At 36.6% G+C, this 22,925-nt stretch overlaps 1 long non-coding RNA gene across 5 annotated transcripts; it reads left to right on the top strand.

The window, feature by feature from the left end:
• Positions 1-335: 335 nt before the first annotated feature.
• LOC109063470 lies at positions 336-21,755 on the top strand. Of its 5 annotated transcripts, XR_006158592.1 has the most exons (10): positions 336-1,616; positions 3,424-3,603; positions 3,822-3,959; positions 5,774-5,831; positions 6,048-6,147; positions 7,887-7,904; positions 13,230-13,343; positions 17,390-17,515; positions 21,037-21,132; positions 21,484-21,755. It is a non-coding gene; the product is annotated as an uncharacterized LOC109063470 (long non-coding RNA). The 5 variants fall into 5 exon arrangements; XR_006158590.1 differs by having other exon boundaries at positions 5,774-6,147; XR_006158591.1 differs by lacking the exon at positions 3,424-3,603 and having other exon boundaries at positions 5,774-6,147.
• The last annotated feature ends 1,170 nt before the right edge of the window (positions 21,756-22,925 follow it).

The following is a 22,925-nucleotide window of genomic DNA, read 5'->3' as shown; positions in this document are numbered from 1 at the left end:
AAAAAAAACTGCCAAGGTGTATTTTCTTTTTTAAGAGTTTTTGTATGGTGACGTGCATCCTTTGTATCTTTTCTTTTTTAACTTTTTAATTTTTCAGCGCTTTCGTTGGATCAAAAATCACAGATTTGTAAGAAGTAAAAAATAATATCGTTCTGAATTTTATCAAACTTGTGTGGGTCAAATCTTATGCCGTCTTATTTCAGGACATAAATATTTAAGTTTGTATGACACCCCTTATGCTCTGATGTTCGTTTGTTAACTTGATTGTATATTCCACGGAAATTGTCCTTTTAGAGTAGGATTGCCTTGACTCTTCAAACTATTACAAAATTTAAGGAACCAATCGTTTTCAAATAGTGCTTGCATAGATTTGAGTTCACTTTCGATTTCAAACAGTGTGCATGCTTAGTTTGTACTAGATATTTAAATGTTTTTGATTGAAGGAAATCAGACATTTATGTATTACAGCTGTTGGTTTTCATTTCAGACAAGATTTTTCACCCACATTAAATCTTTTTGCCTTTTTCAGCATATTCTCATTGGCTGATTTGAATATGAATATTGGGTAAATATTTAGTCAATACTTAAAGATGCCATGAATTTTGCATTTCACACATTCGCTACCAGCATTCATGTGCTTATAAAGAGTTAAACTAGAAGAATCTCACCACTAGGTGGCCGTGCAAGTCCACAGAAATCAGATTTACATTCAAAACATGGCAATTTAGGGACTTCTAAATGTGAAAGGCTATTTTAATCTACTTTTGTTTTCTAATCACAATCTAATTCATAATAACATCGTTTTGTGTGCCTTTAGTAAACCATATATGTCATGGTTCACCATATCTCTTTTAACCCTAGGCTTTATACATGCATCACAAATGAGATGCGATTAGACAGTTGTCAATAAAAAAAAATAAAAAAAAAACATTTTAATGATCATTTTGATTGTGTGCGAGAGATTTTGCCTTCATTGTATCCCTTTAGCTCTAAAATCTGAAGCAAAAATGTCTTAAAAGATTAAAAATGCGAGACGTTTGTGTTAGGGTTAAGTTTAGGGGTAGAGTAAGAGAATAAAAATTAATATAACCCTAACTTAATCATGAGAGAAATCAGTTTCAACCATTCGACAATAACAAATATGATTATACAATACATGATTAACACATGACTAATTATGGCATTTGTGCTACGTCAGACGAAATAACCGCGTCGTGTGAGGTGCATAGCAAACGAAACATTACACAGACGGATTTTAGCTTTAAATCTGTCGAGTTTTTTTCCACACGTCAACAGGTGTGTGGCACCGCGCTGTTCTCTGAGCGCTAGGTGGCGCTATCAGACCGCAGGAGCGCAGCGCAGGTTGCTCGTGACTAGGTATTTCCCAAATCAGTCACTCTAGCTCCTCAGCTCCGCACGCGCTCTCCGAAGTGACTGAATAAGAAACCTTCTCTTTATGATTCTGATCGTGTTAGAGACGTGCTTTGCTCTCGGCGTTTAACAAGACCGGGACGATTAAAGAGCAGCACGACAACACAGACGGGACGCAACAGTAGGCGTCTGATAGTGATCGCCTATTTTTGTAAGACGTGATAAATCGATGGACCAATCAAGAGGTGGGCAAATAGGCTGGAACAACACGCGTACGATATCAAACAATATGTTCATAGTACTGCAGTGAGCAGGTGGGGCAGTGGAAAACCACCACAAGTCGACTAATTAACGTGCTTTGCATTAACGACAGGCCATTTTAATACAGCCGGGGTCACCTGGGGTTTCACAAGACTGTCTGTTGGGTTCATTAAAAATCTTTGCTTTTTAGGACATCTTATTTAATGATTTTCATGACGTTATAGTTCCGGTATCCGTTTTTGAACGTGCATTTTTTTCCCCGCCGATGCGAAGCTGTTGAATACAAGACACTTTTACATGCATTGCTATTAATTAACCACAACACTAATACTCATTGTAACATACAGCGTGGTGCGATGACTTTTAAGAGCCCTTTATGTTTTATTTACAAAATAAATAACAGCGCGAGCAGTGTAGTGCGATTTTCTAAAGATGGACTCAAGTGAGTCGGTTCTTCTTAGGAAATCAGTATAGACGGATTTCCAACTAAACGACTCATATGAACCGATTATTTTAAGTGTATTAGCACTCAGCTTGACCAGTGTAGTCCGATTCCCGAATAAAAGACTCTTATGAATCGATTCATTTATAAGCATATAGCATGATCAGTGTGGTCTGATTCTAGAGCAAATGACTCTTATAAACTGATTCTTTTTGATAGGCCTAAACACAAAAGCATACAGCAAGACCAGAGTAGTTTGATTCCTGAGCAAATTACTCTTATGAACTGATTTTTTAGTGAATTAAAAACATACAGCGTGACCAGCATAGTCCAATTCCTGAGTAAATGACTCCTATGAATCAGTTCTTTTAGTGAATTAAAAACATACAGCGTGACCAGTGTAGTCTGATTCCCAACTGAATGCCTCTCATAAACCGATTCTTTTTGGTGAATCGAAAGCATACAGCATGGCCAGTGTGGTCCAATTCCCAAACAAATGACTCTAATAAACTGATTCTTTTTGAGAGGCCTAAACACAAAAGCATACAGCAAGACCAGAGTAGTTTGATTCCTGAGCAAATGACTCTTATGAACTGATTTTTTAGTGAATTAAAAACAAACAGCGTGACCAGCGTAGTCCAATTCCTGAGTGAATGACTCCTATGAATCAGTTCTTTTAGTGAATTAAAAACATACAGCGTGACCAGTGTTGTCCGATTCCCAAATAAATGCCTCTCATAAACCAATTATTTTCGGTGAATCAAAAGCATACAGCATGACCAGTTTTGTCCAATTCCCAAACAAATGACTCTAATAAGGTTATTTTTAAGGAACACTTAATGAATCAGTCAGAGCAGTTACTGAATAAACAGTAAGAGCTGTTACTGTTTTTATTTCATAGTAACTGACTGGTTGTTCATGTATAGGTAAACAAAAAACATTTTGAGTATTGCATACAAATAAATATGTTTTATTTGCTTACATTTTTAATTGAACCTATGATTAGAACCAATTACTGTTTTTTATTGATTTACTGGTTATATATTTTTTTTATTGATGCCACCTTAAATCTGATTTGTTATGTTTGTACTGATGAAATCTGACATGATCTCATCATTTGGAAACAGCCCAACCAAAGTGAGTAAACACGATAAGAATAGCATTTCTCATGTCAAAATTTTCCTCCTTCAATGTTTCTGCTTCAAAATTAGAAACATTAATGGAACAGTTAACAAATCATTCATGAATCGGAGTCATAACTAAAATCGTTCAGTTCCCAATAAAGCGCACATTCATTCGTGCCTTCAACTAAATGCCATTAATTTGAACACATATTCATTTGTTTGCAGTGTTGTTCTGCAGCAGAAGTTGAGTCGGCGCACCTTGCACAGACACGCGACACAAGTACGGCTGAAGAACTGCAAGAAAAGAACGCTATCCTCTTTTTCATGAAAGACTACTATCCGCCCCCTCATGTACATTGCCTGGAATAGTAACAGCACTGCCAGGCTTACTAAATATAGCAACCAGTGAGTGTTAACATGTCAACTAGGAACCCAAAAGAAGTGGTTTCCACACGTGTGGCTGTTGCTATAAATAGACTAATAGCCTATGCAACATGTCTTCAATAACTTATAACCCTCCATCAAATTGTTGCACATCAGTGTCGCTTAACCCTGCACATGTCAGCTGTCTTAAGTTATGTTAACCGTAAATACATTTTAATACCGTTCTCTCTTTCGTGCAGGCTTGTTATGTAATGGGCTATGTATGTGAATGGAGACAAGGGGCTGGATGAAACGTGAAGGATCATGCGATGTGGGCAAAGCAGCAGCAGCTGAGAGATGCAAACAAGGCAGCACCCTTCGGGTTTTCACTCGCACAAGTTGGTTATTTGCTATTTGGTGCTTCCGGGAAGTTTTGGTCCCAACTAACTTTTGAATGAAAGAATAAATAAATTAGCAGAAGGGAGTAATGAATGAATAAATGGCGGCGAACTTTATGGATATGGTGAGGATGTGCACATGAAAGCCCGGTCTGACTTTCTTAACATGTTACACAGGAGGAACATCATGTGACAGCTTGCCCGTTCATAAATATTCACCATCTCTATTCATGCAGACTCTTCTCTTGAGGTAGTCATTGTGCCTCGGCTCTGAACCATGTGATTCTGATGGGAGGGGGAGAATCTATAAATAGCTCTATAGCTCGGCTTCCATTGACATCATTTAGGCAGGAGAGACGGAAAAATAAACAGAGAGAAAGGGCTATAAGGGTGGAGATTCTTAATGTGAGCTTGAAATCCAAACAAACCCTCATCATTTTTGATTCCCTTCTCAACTCTCCAATAGAAACCACCGGGTTCAGTGTCCGTTTCCTAGAACATCTACGTCTCTCCCCGTAGTGGAACAAAACTGAGGAGATAGGGAGGGAGGGAGGGATTGGGGGGGACATCAAACAAAGGAAAAAGAAACGTGTGACGGAGAGCCAAAGCAAATATTTTGGATTATGTTATTAATGGGAACTGGAGGAAGATTATGGGCAAGATCGATGACATGCGGCCATCCCAGCAGATAAACTTCTGGAGTAAATACTGAATCGTTCATGTCTGGTCTGATGCTGATGGTCGAAGAACAGATTAAACATCTGAGCAATGCAAAACCTGATGCTTGACAAACGTTAGGATTGTCAATTGGAAATATGATTCATTCAACACAATTATTGGCTTTATGTGTAATGGATTGAGAGAAACCAGGGTGTTTTTTTGGTCAGCACATGTAAGGGGCCCAGAAAACCCATTTTCACATCATACATAAGTAGATGAATGCCTATTTTGGTCTATTAATTTTGACTTAATACTACCACTTGTGGCACTCAAATCACTATTCAGATAGTGGATTTGTATTTGAGACAGAGACTGTGCATCAGTCTTGAATTCTATTACATTTTATTATATATTATACATTCTATATTTTATTATATCATATTAATAATATTAATATTATAATATATTATCATCATTTACCATTATTGCAGTCTTTAACTTTTTTTATTTATATATATATATATATATATATATATAGTACGGAGGGCCAGATTACTCAAAATGAAATAAATTAAATAAATGTTGAAATATATAAATAAATCAGTAAATACATAATTATTTACATAAGTGCATTAATATTTGTTCATTCATATAAATATTTATGCATTTATTTATGTATTTAATTATGTATTTTATGATTATTTTGTATATTTCCACATTTATTAAATTATTTCATTTTGAGTAATTTGACCCTCCATACCATATATATTTTATAATATATAATTGAATAATATAAATATATCTTTGTTATAATATATTATATTAGAATATTAGAATATATTATTTTCAATATTATAATATATAATTTAAATATTTTTAAATTGTATATTATACATTATATATTTGATTATATCATTAATAATATTAATATAGTTTTTATTTTATTTAAAATATATTTTCTTATATACATTTATATTATATATATTATAATATATATATATATATATTTTTATTATTTTAGTTTTTTTTTTATTTTATTTATATTTTATTTTATTATTTTATATTTATCAATAAATTATAATTATATAATACATTTTGTATATATATGAAACAAATATATTTTAAAAACGTATGAATTGTTGCTCTTTTTACAGGTTTGTGATTTCCAAACCACAGACTCGAGACTGCTGTCCCTGTCAAATTTGAAGTAAGGTGGGTTAAATGAGGAAAAGCTCTGAGCGAGCTCAAGTCCACACAGCCGAAATCAAGGTATTTTTAGATTTAGCGGAGGGTGCAAACGTCCAGCTTCTTTGTCAGATCAAAGCCGCCACTTATGGCACTCCTGGCAGAACACTGGTGTATTTTAAGGAAAACATGATGACAAATGTTATATTTATGCCCCTGATCTAAATATTTACCTATTTCCAGTTCCCCCCACACAACTCGTCACCGCCCGCTCATTCACGATCCTCCCGTTTTAGCAGCAGGAGTCCGACAAACACTCCGGAGCATCCCGAGTGTGGCGAAGGTAGGATTATCCCTGCACACCGCAGTACATCGTGTTGTTCATGAATAGGAGCTTCTGTTCATTCATACACTTGTAGCTAACATGTCAGAGCGATGAAATGGTGTCTCCATGTGTTTAATACAGAATAAACAGCCTGTGCGTGTATGAAACGTATTTAAAGTTAGTGTCTGTGGGGAAAACACTGCATAAAGCTTAATGCGATAGTCGAGTCTATATTTCAGCACCACGGACAGCGACATTCCAGTCGCAAAAAACATAAACTCTGCGTGACTTTGGCCATGTTTTTGATGACACAATAAGTAATTTAATACATAAAGACACACAAAAAAGTAAAATACTGTTATAAGTAGATTTTCAGATCAGTTTTAAGTGAACAGCGCTAGTTTTAGTAGCTCTCGAATGGAGTTTGGCGACACCATGCGGCAAGACGCTCAATTTCTTCCCTCCCGTATGTTTCTACCGCACTGGTCAAATTAGTGTACTTTGTGTTCTGCACGTTCTCTTTTAGTGTTCTGCGCGTTCTCTTTTAGTGTTCTGTGCGTTCTCTTTTAGTGTTATGCGCGTTCTCTTTTAGTGTTATGCTTTGCAATTCGACAGATATAGAAGCCGCAGACTTTCTGTGACTATTGCACGGTCGTTTATAACCACATCAATTTGAAGCTGAAACTGAAAATATCAAACGAGGCATCCCCAACTTTTCTCCATTATTTCTCTCCCTAAACAAAACCCCAACATGCGCAAAGCAGCTACCAGGCTTAAAGAACATATATAGGCTAGTGGTGCGCGCCTGCCACGGAATCCATTGGCAAATGAGTTTTTCACGATGCCTGGCGACTGCAAGGAGTGGTTTCGCTCTGGGAAACCGGGGCTGTGGTCACTTGCAGCGCGGACACTGTCCGTCTTTCACCTATTTAGCCCGAGCCATTTTCATTAACGCGAGGCTGTCTGCGAGCACAACAGGGACGGTTGTAATCAGCAGCCATAGACTGTGAAGTGGGAGAACCTAAACGTGACGTCAATGCCTAGTAACTGACGCAGCCCTCAAAAAAAAGAGAGATTCTGCAAGCGTTAATTATCATCGTTTGTGTACTGCTGTAAAAACAAAAACATTTCGTTCGCAGTGCAACTGATTACTGTTGTTTGCGCGCGCGGGTCCGTCTGAGTGTGTGCGTGCGTGCGTGTGTTTTCTTTATGAGCTGCGAATCCGTCCCGAGTTTCCAAGCGAAAGTTGCATGGAGACACGCCGCGTAAGACGCATATCATAAAGAGGATGGTGAGCAACATAAAGGAACGAGGAGAACGGTAACAACTTGTGCTGAGAAAGCGAACGTTTAAGAAATATTTAGCCCATAAGAATGAGGGGCACTGAAGCAGTTCGTTTTGGGGGGAAAATCACTGCAGCGATGCATCGGAGGCGAGTCGGAGCCCTTGCATGGAGTTGGAGAGGCAAAATTAATGTACATTACATGCACTCCATGTAACGCTCCTGAGCGATGTCTTTGTAAGTGTTTTTTTTTTTCTTACTGGGCGCTAAAAATAGCATCAGTGTTTGATCGTGGTCCAGAAATAGGCAGAGGGTATCACTTGTATAAAAAGGGACTGCGATTCTGAGAAAACTTCTCAGACGTGTTGCTGAAGATAGATGTGAATCAAGGGCAGTATTTGATTTTCGTCTTGCTTGTTGTTTTTTGTCACGTATGATGGTTTTATACTCATGTCTGTGTTTTCCCTGCTTTCAGCCAGGGCTTCCTGCACTGGTAAGTACACATTCGCGACGATTTCTTTGGTTCGTTGACATGTTTATTTGATTTCTTGCACGATTTCTTGCATGCATTAAGTAACGTGCCATCCCCTCCACCGAACACCATCCATTTCTTTCACTCATACTGTGTGCACTTCTCAAACAGGTGCTTTGTTGTTTTCAACCACTTGTTAAAAAATGAAATAAACCACTCTCTCTTCAGACCAGGAATCTCGCGAATGGTAAATAAGTGAAATCCAAATCCAAACTCCTTTGTCTGACGGCGCTGTTGAGTCGCTTTTTGCCTCTTCGCTACAGCTGAAAGTGTGAATGGAAACTGATAACACTAGAAGAGTAAGGGGACATATCTCAAAATATGTGAAGAGGAAAATAGGCTAATAAATATAGGTGGAAGACGCCGCGCCAAAAGGAAAATCACCAGCAACAGCCGACGAGGGAAGCCCTGGTGTGGCGTCAAGGGTTTCCGTGCATCCAAAATCGCCCTTAAATGGTCAGCCCTGTTTTGGCCATCACCCGTGAAAGGGATGCCACTCGGCACACATTCTCAAAACGTAGCTTAAGGTTTTCTGGTCCTTAATTTTTTTTTTTATTTTTTTTTTTTGTGCAATGTTCCCGCGTGCGTTGTTTGAACACTTCCATCAGATGTGCTCGAGACTGTGTAGCTATAGGCGGATTCACATGGATTACTCTTCCGCCCACGTCATTTTCATTATACAGTACTGCAATCGACTGTTTTCTATTGCTGTGGACTATAATACTGGTCTTGTGCCAAATCTAACGCGTTTGTGCAGTTGCACAAAACAATCACGTTGTGACCGCCAGTGTTGTTTTAATCAAAGCAGCTCATAATAAATGTCTAATTTCAATCCTGCAGCGTGCATAAGTGCCTTAAACGTTCGCAGACAGTATATTTCGAATTGTTTCAGAGGGTCTAAATGGTCATGTGTATGTATTCAAAAGCAAAATTTAAATGTGAGTTCGCGTAAATACTTAAAAGCGTACATGCCAGAGTAGCGAGTCCAGGAATGACCGCGGATCTTTGCAGAAAAAAACTCATTACCTTGACCTTTTCAAAGACACTGTGGCTCTCTATACATCTATCCCAGACATAGCAAGATCTTCTTAAGTCAATGCTGGCGTTGTAATTTTAGTGGAAACACGGTTTTATCCGAGTCGTGACTGCTATAGTGAGTAATATGTGCGCGTTGGCTGCGTCAGGAGATGCAGTCGCTGTGCAGTGCAGACAGAAGGGGGAGAATCGTGACTGACTGGAGACGTCCGCAAATGATACGACCACCAAATAAAATCCTCATAATGATGGCATCTGGGCTTGATTTTTTTTTTTTCTTTCTTTTTCTTTTTTTTTTTTTTTTTTTTTTTTTCTTTTTACACCTGTTACATCTCAAGCCATATCTCTTTTGCCTAGCCACCTCAACCTCCCCTTGCACCACGAAGGCGCAAGAAGAATATCAGTGATTAAGGGGAAGGGAGGGTGAGATCTTGGTTCGGGATGAATTTAGACTGGGTGCGGGGGGGGGGGTATGGTGGGGGGTTGTCCACATAAAGATCGTGACCCTCCCACTTCGTATAGTTTCTTGCATAGTTCCAAGAAGAACCACTATTTAACAATTTTGACAAATGTTCGCGTTGGATGCAAGAAAAAAACTTCACGGGTAAGTGAAATGAAGTCACATTCCACAGCTGGATAGAGTTTGTGGCCAAAATATATGCCAGAGGGATCCCATTTTTCCTGTGTTGTCATGCCACTATTATTTGTTTCCCTCAAGTTGTGAGAAATGTTGATGCTGTTGATGCATTTGCAAAATGTTGTTGTTGTTGTTGTTGTTGTTGTTGTTGTTGTTGTTGTTGTTGTAAAGTTGGGTCTAGAACATTTATTTAACGTTCTTCTGATGCCAATCGCTTAGTAACGCACCCTTGTTTTGTTTGTTGTGCCTGCAGGCGATGATGCAACTGTAATGTATAGAACTGATGTTCTGCTGATAGTTTAGAGACCCCCGTGTCCTCACTGAGTGGTATCAGCCAGTGAACTCTCTGTGGTCATGCAATGAAATTGCCTCAGAAGCCTGTCATGTTGTTGTCGTCGTGCTGGCGATGTGCTGCTTTGTTTTACATGCACTTTAGAACCCGACGCCTCCGAAATGTTAGTCGTTTAAAAAAAAAAAAAAACGACCCTAATGTCTGTTTTGAATGGATACGTGAGGATGTACTTGCAGACATGAATGCACGCCACCCCGACATGGTGTGCGAGAGACGTAGCAACCTGTTTTGAAACGTGACATGGCGAACAAATTCGGCTTCAAAACAGAAAAGGATAAAAACATTTAATGTTATTGTCTTACACTGAATATTTTTGGTCACTTGCGCCAACTAGGATACAATTTGGTTTCCCCTTTCTTTCTTTCTCCTTTTTTTTTCAAAAAGGGGGGTCCCTATATGAGCAAGAAACCGATTGGTGGATGACGATTTTTTGTTTGCGCCAATAAGATCTCTCGCTGCTCTCTATTTATTGCGAGCAGATTACAGACTGCTCTCTCCTCACCAAGAGCGCTTCATCTGCTCAGTTCTCCGGCATCACGAACCAGAGGATGTATTTCATAGTAGCAACAAAACGGCGATGCGAAAAGAAACGCGCTCAATGATTGCTCTATCATATGTGTGTCTTTGTTTAAATGCAATAATCGCAGCGCACGGCGACTAGAAAAGCCAGCGAAAATAAACTACTGGGAAGGAGTGAATTCAGCACCGCGGACAGCGCTCGCACGCAGAATACAGGCATTTGGATGCTGGCTGCTCTCAAAGCTTCCCATGCTCGTAGAATGTGAATGAGTTGGATACAGTTCAGCCACGGAGAAGGGCTTCGCGGTCTCGCTTTTCCCGATGTCTGGACACAATAGGATTGGGAAACCAGAGCCATGCACAAGCCACCTGGATGTCACTGTTTGATGTCACGGACTTCAGACTGCGATTTGTCTTTCGCGAATCTTTTTGCGGTCTGGGCTTGCTGTTCATAAGTATCTAGCTGGGAAGCCCTTACCCCAAAAAGCATTTGCGGAAGGCGCATTCACCGATTGATGCTCCATTCGCTGCGTGGATTAAATGCTTGCATTATTATTGTTAATATTATTTTTATTGTATATATTTTTTTTTACAAACACTTTGTTAATTTTTACCCCCAAAAAATATGTCATCACTGTATTGCGGCTCAAATGTAAAGCCGAACTTCTCTCCCACTTACGTCCCCAAAGTCTAAGATCCCTCCCTGTCGAGAATTATCTGGCGGCTCCATTGCCAGAATATTTGCTCTCGTTAATACGATTACAAAAAGTCACCCAAACAGAACCACAGTACCACCAACGAGCCTCCCAGTTTGCACGTGGGAAAACACAGTGGTCCATTCGGGGAAGAGAGAGAGAGAGGGGCATCTCGTTAGTGTGCTATTCACTTAGAAGCCAAACAATGTTGAAATGACCCCACCCTGTTCGCAATAACATATAAGCTGTATAACACTGCCGGACGCAGTTATAGTTCTACACGGGTTTAAAATTAAAATATCAGCCCATTGACAGAGTGTCAGTGTGTATGTGTGTGTAAGAGAACACGTCACCGTAGGTGCCCAAAGACAACAAGGTTTCACCCAACCTCCTCGGTTTCTTTTCTTTTATTTCTTTTCTCTCCCTCTTTTTACACACACCCTCGTTCCTTCTTTCACACGCACACACACACACACACACACACACACACACACACACACACACACACACACACACACACACACACACACACACACAGTATTTTGGAAAATGACACCTCGATGAAGTATGACACACCTACGCACACCCATGATATAACATGTAGACACACTGGGTGATAAAGTTTTTATGCCATGCAGATACAGTCCATTGAGAAATTCTCAGCAACTGAGAAGTGACGTGATCCGTGTCACTACCATCTTCAAGGCAGGTCCCCCAAGTACCTCATAAGTCATTTCCCGTTTGGGTGACACTCACCTGTTCCCTGGCCTATATGCAGGAGGAAGTGCAAACACAAATGCCCTTATTATAGGCTACAGTATTTGGAAAAGGCTCCAATGTCCCTTAGTGACGACACTCCTAAATTCCTTCAGGTCAGACTAACATTCATTTCGTCTCAACCGTATGTGTTCCCTCACACATTATTGCATTATAAGAAAGATGCATTGCCTTTAATTACATGGTTATAAAATTAAAGCAATTAAAAATGACGTGGAGAAGAGGTCCTCCTGAAACTGGTTAAGAAATATTGGAAAACTTTAACTTTAAGGAGTTTTGCATATCTCTCTTTCTCTCTCTCTCTCTCTCTCTCTCTCTCTCTCTCTCTCTCTCTCTCTCTCTTTCTCTAATAAAGCATAAAGGCCTGAAAAAGTTTTTCATACTTAAAAAAAATTAGTTCGACGTTGTAGTGAAACTTTATAAAACCCTTACACTAAAAATCCTCTTTGCTGATAGCTAAACTGTAAAAGGCAATAATGTAAGTGTTCGTTTTGCGTTTATTAAAGTGATTCGCTTGATGCTCACTCAAAAGAAGCAAGCGGAGACGGAAGGTTGATTTACAGTTGTTAGGATGAAGAAAAAAACGCTGATTTTGGTGGCCTAATAAACTTAATCATTATATCATATTTGACTAAGAATCCCTGATTAAATGGGGGTTATAAATATTATAATACTGTATAAACAGCATCAGGAGGAAGCTCCTACGCCATACGTGCATTATAAAAAGGTTTTTTTTATTTTGCTTAAACAGCACGTTTATTTATGTTCATTTAACTTATACCAATAGTTTCTATAATTTCTATTCGATTTCAAGAGATTTCCGAGTTTTCTGCACGAGGGGCTGAATTCCGAGTGGTCAAAAAAGTGAAAGAAACTTTTCTAAACTAATAAATTAAGCCAGCGATTACAATTAAGTTTTAAAGTTTACAGGCTAGATTTTTTTATTGACACATATGTCTTTTTGTACTGCCTAAACGCATTTAATAACGCTTTCCTGGTGTTCGTCGTTAGTGAGTGAATCATATTCTTGTGCTCTGTGTATCCAAACTTTTTTGAAAAGTGCACCAAACGTGTTTTTGCGTGGACAGAATGGCACGATGTAGCTGGAAAAGGCTTTCCTTTTTCTCATTTGTTTTTTGCCCCATTACTGTTCCCAACTTCTTACAACTCCCTGTTCACCAAACATGCTTTCTGTTTTTTCCAGAAGATGTTAAACTGCTCAGATTGCGCATTTAAACGATCCCACTTTGTGTTCTTGTGTTTGTGCACAGGGCAGGAGGAAACTTGAGGCATCCATCGTGTCAAGCACGGAGAGAGAAATGAACGGCTCGAAATCGAATCGTAGAACGTTCCCAAACGGGGTTGCTCGTGACGTCACTGTCTTCGTAAGTTCATTCTTTACGTCACAGCCCTTTGCGAAAGTGGACTCTGTTTATGTCATTGTCCATCATTAAGCGTTTGAAACTGCAGAAGGGACAGGATTTTTATTTTTATTTATTGATTTTTATTTTTTGTAGATTACTCAGGTTACAAGGTTTTAAGTTGAAGATTTGCTTTGTTATTTTATCCCTATCAAACTGTTGAATTCAGCAGGTTCAGGCCTGAGTAAGGTCTTAAGTGCTCCGGATGCAGTATTTACAGTTAAACACTCTAAAAGTTATTAAAGTGTGGCACCCTATATAGTGTGCATCATTCAGGGGCAGTTCTAGACCACAGTAACTGTAACTGGCCAGACAGGGGCCACTTGTGCTTTTAGGGGGCACAAATTTAAAATTCATCTTAACCTACTTTAAGTATTATTAATTCAGTCATTTTTCACCGTCATGTGTCACTGCAATCTGTAGAAGTAATCTATAACAATTTCAATTAAAATGAATTTTTCATCATGTTTCATTTATTTGAAAAATAATTTTGTATTGTAGTGTAAGGGGCATCATTTTTGAGGGGGCACAAGTGAGGGGGGGGGGTCTCATGCTTGTCATGTGACACATGACAAACACAGCAGCCACAATACCAGTGTATAACTGGTATAGGCTTTAAACCATCAAAAAAAATGTTAATGGTTTCCACAACAAATAACATTACAAACATTACAAACCATTAACTTTTAACCATTAAAACCTTTAAAAAATGGTTTTCTGTACTGTGTTTTGGGACATATTCCATTAGGATTTATTGGTTTTAACAAGCCACCAATAGAAGGCAACCAATTACCAGAAGAGACCAACAGGGTCCATTACAGTTTCCAGTAAAACCATTACAAATTTTCTAATAGTATCTGTTGTTTTTTTCAGCAAGGGTTTTATTATTAATTTTTCTATTCAAAATATTCCCAAAATATGTCATGAAATATCTAAATTCTCAAATATATGTGAGTGGAATTAAATTATTTTTTATGTTTTTTGGTTTATGTTGGGTTATGTGCATTTTAGCCTAACAGTGTAATCTATTAACTTTGCATCAAAATCCGTCTTTTTACTTAAGTACCAGATATGGGTGTCATAAAATATTTTTAATACGACTGAGTTTGTATTTCATGTGAATTTAATAAAAACATTGTAAGTTACTAAGCCAAGCTTGTTGACAAGGGGGCACTGTAATTCTTTTAGTTTTTACATGTGAGAATTATAAGTTTTGATAGAAAAGCTTATGAAGGCTTGTATTGGTATTGCTTGTTATGGAAAATACAGCATGATTTTTTTTTAATGTAGTGAATTGGATCACTGCTCTGGTTCATATGTTATATATTTATGCTTACACACCTTAAATATTTATTGCACAATTAGTTAGAATGCAAATACATTCTCACAAGTATAAGTGTACTTGATATGTGCATAAACCCATACACACACAGATACACACGCACTGATTTCATATCTGTACGCGTATGTAGATAGATTTAAAAATAAAGATATTTCAGTGTTTGTAGGTACAACAAAAGGCTCTAAAATATTTGGGAGTTTTTGTGTATGTTTCAGCTCTCATTGCATGCTGATACTTATATTACACAGACTTTTATTGCCTTAGCTTAAAATGAAATGATCATTGAAGTTAAATGAGTGTTCAATTTAAGCTGCAAAATATAAAAAATCAAGCTATGTATGTTGAAAAATTGATATATGGATTTGCTCATCAACAGTTTTAGTTTTCTGTCGTGATAAAGATCTTCATGTGTGACTTTCAACAGTATTTTAACAGTATTGTTCATTGCAGGTTGGTTTAGAATAATATGCAAGGATTATTTAAGATCAGTTTTTTAAACTGAAAAAAAATTATAAAGGTTTCATAAAAATATTTATCACCAACAAAGTAAGTGGCAGTTATTAACACAGGCTGGACGGTATGACAGACTCTAGTAGATAAAATTAGCCAAGCTTTTTTTTTCTGTCTTTCTTTTTTTTAAGAAATAATGTCACAGTATTGTCTGATGTGGTCTTTAAACACTATAAACATTTTAAACCTCCCAGAAGAAATTTCACGACATGATGTTGAGATGCTGACAAACAATCAGAGAAAAAGAGTTTTAATACAGATTTTAAAAGCAATTGTTACAGATTACTGTACTGTAAAATCATAAACACTATTTTGTACATTTTCTGTATATAAGTCATATTTAACAGACAATATATTACATTTTGTAGTGAAGCTAGAGATAGACTGCAGCACCGGCTACAATGGGCTATTTTCATTTAACAGTTTTTATTTAAATTGCTGATTTAAACACTTATCAAAATCAATATTACTGTTATGATATCTCATATTTATCTGTATTGTTTTTTTTACACCTGTAGTCTGAGACTTGAGATGCTTTCAGATCTCACCAGCACTAGACGTAGCTACTTTTTTTTCTCAGAGAGAGACTTTAGTCATGGCTATACTGTATGTGTTTTATATGTCTCTCCCTTTTAAGAATTAATTCAAACAAACGCATTTATTGAGAACATGTATGTTTTTTGATAACTTTGCAATGGGTTGATTATCTGGGTGAGCAAAAGACGTCACCTGGTCACTTTTAGCTTATAAAAGATGCACGTCTCCAAGAAAAGGCCCTATTGTTCAAGGTTAGATTTAACTTGTGTTTGGTTTTTTTAAACAAACAATGTGTCATTTTTATTTATTTGTATTTTTTTATTCTCTACGTTATCTTAACGGTATTGAGTTCTTTTTAACACTTACAAATTCATGTTAAACTATTAATAACCACAATCTAAATTAAACTGAAAAGCATCACAAACAAGTAATTTATAACTTCCATTATCTATTATGATTAAAAATTTGATGTTGCAGTTATTAAACACGTTTTTTGTCACGGAGCACATTGTTTTACCCATTTTTCTTCTCAGCTCGTCTCTCTCTCATATTATTTTTCAGTCTGAGGAGGACATGTCGTGTCAAAAACATGTGCTTTAATCTCCTCACATTTCATTATGATACACCAAATAACATTTAAAGGCTTTTCACCTTATTCTTCGACTTTCCTAAATTGTTTGCAAAATGACATGATGTAGTTTTTAAACTTTAACTGTCATTTTAATCAGTCCACAGGAACAGGATGCCAACATTAACCTGCCCTAACAACAAATAACATGGAATAACAAGACGAATATTTCCATAGGTGGCCCCCGTCCCTTCTTTCCCTCTTTTCTATCATACATGGATGAGTCAGGGAAGGTGTGAGGGATGAGTCAGTTCCGGGCGGAATTTTTAGGGAAGGGGAGTGTCTGCTTGTTCCTAAGAGGGTGGTCCCATCATGTGAAGATGGCATGACCTCACTGCCGCAGAAATACACGTTCACGCATTCACTCGGCATTAATGTGCTCTCTACATAACCAGTGCAAAAGCAGATTTTATTTGAGTATACATACTCCCAGTTAATTCCAGCTTTTAAATATAATCTTTTGGTAAAATACATTATTTAAATATGAAGTTTTCAGTTACCTTAACATCACTAAATGGCACCAAAACAATTACTTTTCATAAAAAATAAGCGTACGTCTATTAAAATGAGTCTCTTCTTAAAAATATCTCACTATGATGAAACTGCTGTTAGTATTTCACAGCCAATCATATAGATTTGGATATAGTGCATTAAAATAAAATTGTAAAAGTGTGTGTAAGAATTAAGTTTATGAAATATAACCTAAGACTGGAATTTGTAATATTAATGGAGAAAAAATTCTAACTTTACAGTGTTAGAACACATTCATGTACATACAGAACAATCGAAAATCTAAAATAATAAAATATAGTATAATCAAATAATAGTATATAGTCAAAATAGTAGTTATTAATGGGAGTACTATTTATTTATTTTTTAAGATCAACCATTTTAGCACAAATACAGATTGTAGATGCTGTGTGGGGGTGTGTGTTTATGTTTGGCTGCATGTCTAGATGTTTTTTGGTAATTGTTTGTGTCTTTTATTTGTAGAAAATCTGCTGATGATGGACGTCTATGCAAAAGTGAGATGTGAAGCCAAACTGACAGAAAGGGAGTAACGACTGACAGGAATGGAAGATGTCGGAGGTTAAAAGAAGGGGTTTACCAATAAACAAGGTATCAGCCGACACCTATTTAGTCCCAAAAACATCTCCAGGGAAGCATGGGAGTGTCCGGCACTCGAATGAGTTGTAATGCAAAACGCACTTTCTGTCCCATGACATCCATTCACACCTTAGGCTTTGCTGATGGGTGAAACTCTGTGACTGATCAAATGTGTAACTGAAGAAATCATTTTGCAAATGTGAATCAGTTCTAGAGAATGTTCAAAAATAGTAATTCAGAACACTAAAGACCTTTAATTTAGCAAGACACGATGAATGATAAAGAAAGAAGCAGAATTCAGGTTTTTTGAGCATATGATGTCATAAAATCACCTTTAGAAATGTAAAAATCTTTCTCTTTGTCAAGAAATCATGTAAAAAAAATCTTCAGTGCTCACATTCCGTCATGTTTTTGCATGCTTACATCGTCTGCTTCGATTGAAATGTCTTCTAAAAGAGAAACTATCCTTACTACATGTGTTAAAAGAAAAAAAATATGATTTTTAATGGTTGCTGATCATGTATATAACGTTAAAAAACAATATAGATGTGACAGGTCAGGTCTGATAGTGATGGGCTCCGACGGCACATAAAAAGATGACGACGTACAGAGGGAGACACTTATTATATCACTGCAGTCTTGCTGACCAAAATAAATTCTACTATATTATATATATAATACAGCTAGTTTTTTTAAACAGCTAAACATTTGAAATGTATTAATCAGTTTTGTCAAACTATTAAAACCAGCAATCCAGAAGGGCATTGCACAAAAATGTTCGCTGAATAAAAAAGTTAGAAATAATACAATATATTTGTTGAAGTGAAAGCAATACATATTTACATTGGTATAAATTTGGTTTTCACAGTTTTTGATGATACGTCAACTAAACTGACATTAAACGATGATTAAAATGCTTAGTATGTATTTTATCTGACATTTAGCTGTTCTTCTTTAGTAATGCAAAAACCTTCTTTAAAATTAAGACAAACAACTTAGTAGAAAATGATTATGATTTTATACTAATCAAATGGAAAGTAACAGAAACCAGTAAACTAATCTGCATTGTCACTCAGTTTCACCCTACTATAGATTTTAAGGTAGTATGCACATTTTTAAGCCGTTACATGAGTTTTTAAAAGCTTGTGTGAGTCCTGTGCCCTGTTTTTGATCTTTTTGTGTATTTTTTTGTTTGTATATGAATGTAGAGCCAGCAGACTGAGCAGACTGACGTATAACCACATTAGACGTACAAGCATGTAACCTCAGACAATAGCATTAGATGCACTAGAATATTAAATATATATAAGAATGTTATAATATATATAATAATTTTTGCAGCGTATCAGATTTCAGCATTATCATTATTCAGATATTCAGTCATTATTCAGATATTCAGATTATCATTAGGTTTATAAATATACATATAGTAAAGCTAATTGTCATCATTCTGTTTGATTTGATATTGATACTTTACTTACTATATATTGTACCCCTTAACTAGTATGTACTGAGAGAAGTATGGAGGATCTCAGGAAACACATTTGACCAGAATGACGTTGTTTTTATGACTGTCATGAGCAGATTTTCATTGAGCAGGCCAGATCTGTTTGTGTGTATCCAGTGCCCACATATGTGAGATGTGTTGCTAGTGTCATATGTTTGCATACCCACACAAAATGCACTGGGAATGTGTGTGTGCAAGTGTCAGAATGCTTTGTGGATTGTGGATGTGTGTGTAAGATGTCTTGTGTGTGTATGTATACGTCTGTTAGAGAATGTAAAGGCAGATGTGTGTGTTTCATCAGTGGGAGATGGAGTGTGTGTGCGTGATTGTGTATCAGCAAGAATGCATAAGAAATGTCTCTGTTTGTGTTAGTTTAGTGCATACATATAGTTTAGTGCTTAGTGTATGTGTATAAGTTTATTGCTTATACATGTGTGTATAAGTTTTAGTGTGTGTATGCAAATATACCATGGTAAAGTGATGTGTGAATGAGCGCAAAAGCAATGTGTGTGTGTTTGTTAAGTATTAAAGAATGCATTATTTTAATACATTTACGTGTGTAGCAAATATCTTGTGCACATTTATGCATATATATTGTGTAACTCTTCAAGAATATGACAGATAAAGCAAGTGTGTGTGAGTCTGTGTGTGTATTAATGTGAATGCATGGTTATGTGTATGTGTCAGAATGCTTTGTTTTATTATTTTAAGGTGAGTGTGTTTATATGTTCGAATTCATGCACAGATATGTATGTGTAGGTGAGAGAGTGTGTGTGTGTGTGTGTGTGTGTGTGTGTGTGTGTGTGTGTGTGTGTGTGTGTGTGTGTGTGTGTGTGTGTGTGTGTGTGTGTGTGTGTTAGATAAGGAGTGTAGCATGTTCATTTTGGCCATTTTTACAGACGGTGTGTAAGTTGTGTACGAACAAAAAGTGCTTGTGAGTATATATCAGAAAGCTTTGTATCATTATCACAAGTCCGCTATGTGTGTGTGCAGAATAGTTTGTGTGAATAAGAACATACATATGAGTAAGTGTGTGTGTGTGTGTGTTTGTGATTTTTCAAAATAAGTGTGTGTGCTTATTTACGTACCTAGAAGAGCGCATATGGATGTGTGTGTTTTTGTTGCAAGGCTTTATGTGATTGTTTCGAGGCCCTAAAACCGCTTGTGCGTGAATGCATGCATATATGAGAGTGTAAATGCGAGTGTGTGTGTAAATATGCACAGAATGCTTGTCTATCATTGTTTGCGCACATGTAGAGAGCTGGACGTGTGTGTGTGTTAGTGAGCACATGGCCGAGAGGTTGTGAAACATATGCGTGAGCTTTGAGAAAGAGACGGCAGGCCAGACGAGCCGTAGACATGCAGTTATAAAGTACAGTATAATTTAGTTACATTCATATTTACTATATTTTATATTTCAAATGCAATTTGTACAGTTTTGTAAATATATTTGACGCACATCTTATATTTAAGTGTTTAGTAAGCAATCATACGTACTTTACAAGTAAATTTGCTACATGTAAGCTTCTCTTATTAAATAAAATAACGCTGAATATTTTTAAACATTGTAATTTTAATCTTAAATACAGATTTACTTTACTTTAGTAGTTCACAGAAGGTTTGCTTCAAAATATATTAATTTTCACAAATTGTAGATGTTTAAGAAAGGAACTAACATAGACTGTTTTAAATCACTGGCATTTGTATAGATGTGATTAAAATGAAAAGGCTGTTTGAAATCTGATAAAATCTACGAGATGAACAAGGATGAAAGTGGACATGATACATGTGGATGTGCATGAAAAAATATGACATTTGACTGTCTTTGCTTCTGTGGTGCATGTGTGTGTGTACAGAGGCATGTGTGACAATGTTTGTGAGCAGAAAGAAATATACAGTATATTGTTTAAGAAAACACCCTAAACAAATATTTATATTGCTGTAAATGTTCTTAAATCACTACTGATGGATAAAATCATAAATCTTCATCTGTTTTTGCATGCTTTCTCTTTCAAACCCCGTCTAGCATTGCAGAGGCCTCAGGCGTGAGAATACCGTGGTGAAGTCCTACGGTTAATCATCTGATCCACAACATTCACATGTCAGAGGGAAGAATTAAAAGGTATGTGGCATTTTTTCAGTGTCTGTATTTTTTTTAGCCAGGTAATGTGACCTGCGTCAAGCTGACAGTCTAGCTTATGAATGTGCCTCTCAGTATATGTTATAAAGAAAAATAATCATTTTCAGTTTATAAATGTACTATAAGCTGTTGGATAAAATATTACATTTTATGAACGAGCAATATTTGTGATAAAAACTTGAAATATGTGTTTTAAAAATATATTTTAGTGCAATATAATGCCATCAATTTTTTTTTTTTAGATGATACATAAATTATGCATATGATGCATAAATGATGAGAGGATATTACCTTAATAAACACTAAAACATGCTTTATTTTTCCCTCCTATAGGATGCAAATCTGGGATAACTTTACCTTGTATCCTGCACACAAGATCAAGGTCAAACCAACGTCTGTTAGACTGCTTTACACCTGTCAATGGATATTCAGCAAATTGATCACTTTTTAGGAACAACATAACACTGTCAGGTATTTGCAATATTTGTCTGTAAACTACTTGGGGTTTAATAAATGAGCTGTCACGTGCAGACGTCTGTAGCGTCTGAGACGCATGAGCTGTGAGACGTAAGGGAATATGAAAATGATGTAGTACGTATTTAAGCTTTATAAAAGTGTTTACTTGCATATAACACCATGTATAGATACATTTGTAGTAATTATTCATCTGAATGAGAGAAACTGTAGAGACGAAACGCACATGAGCGCTTGTGTTGAGTTGTGTCGTTTTAATTCTTAAAGACGTGAGGGCAAACGCAGTCTGATTTAATAGTATTTGTTCTAATTAAATAATATCCTATATGTGTCTTGAAATGGATTTGTTGTGACTGTGATGATAAGAACGTGTGCGTAGCGAACGTCTGCGTCTGTCGACGTGTGTGAAAATTACAGACGCGAGGTTTTTTAGCTTGTGGTGCTTTATAATTGTGAGGGTTACATATTTTACATATCTGTGAGATTCTAATAGTTAGTTTATAATGTTATATGAAGCTGTAGACAGCTGAAAGGAGAGTTTTAGCTGCCCACTGCATGTGCTGCTGCTGCTGACGTATCACTCACACGACCAGCTGAGCTTAGAGCTCAAGATTAGGCTGTTTTTATACGTTCTTTCTCGAGATATGTTTATTATATTGTATACATGCAATTAGGTTTCATAACTAGTGTTTAGGGAGCATTTTGAGTACAGTAAATGTGAAATATGAGTTGTTGGAATTACCAAAGGGTCAAAGGGGGCTGGGTACTGCAGACAGGGGGACAGATAAATATGTTTAAATGAAAGAATAAAGATTATAGGCGTCGAGTTATTCTTAAGATGTCTGTAGGAGATCAGTGAGCGTCGAGGACTGAAAGCTGGAATGTATAATGTGTTACGTGAGAGGAAACCTGTGTGTGTGTGTTTGTGTGTGTGAGAGAAAGAGAGTGTCTGATCTCGAAAATTGTATGTTTTAAGGCTTGTCTAAGCAAAAATTATTTAAGTAAAATATCTACAGTATAAAGTATTATTTTGTAGTATAATAATACAAAAAATAAGAGTTAGTGCACTGTTTGATTATTTGTTCCTTATGTGTCTTTTCTTTTTATTGCTTTATAAGTATAATAATCTTATGCTTTGCTGTTACTGTCTATCATATAACCCTAAATGTGCTTAACAGTTTTAAATGTCCTGAACAGTTTGAGCTGAATTGAGTTAAATGAGTAACGTGTGGTTGCTGCAGTGTGCACGACGTGTGAGTTCTGCACCTCTGTATCTGAATGTCGTATAGTGCACTGAGAAA

The sequence above is a fragment of the Cyprinus carpio genome, chromosome B25 (genome assembly GCF_018340385.1).
Source record: "Cyprinus carpio isolate SPL01 chromosome B25, ASM1834038v1, whole genome shotgun sequence".
NCBI classification, from domain to species: Eukaryota; Metazoa; Chordata; class Actinopteri; order Cypriniformes; family Cyprinidae; genus Cyprinus; species Cyprinus carpio.
This window is presented reverse-complemented; position numbering and strand designations above follow the sequence as displayed.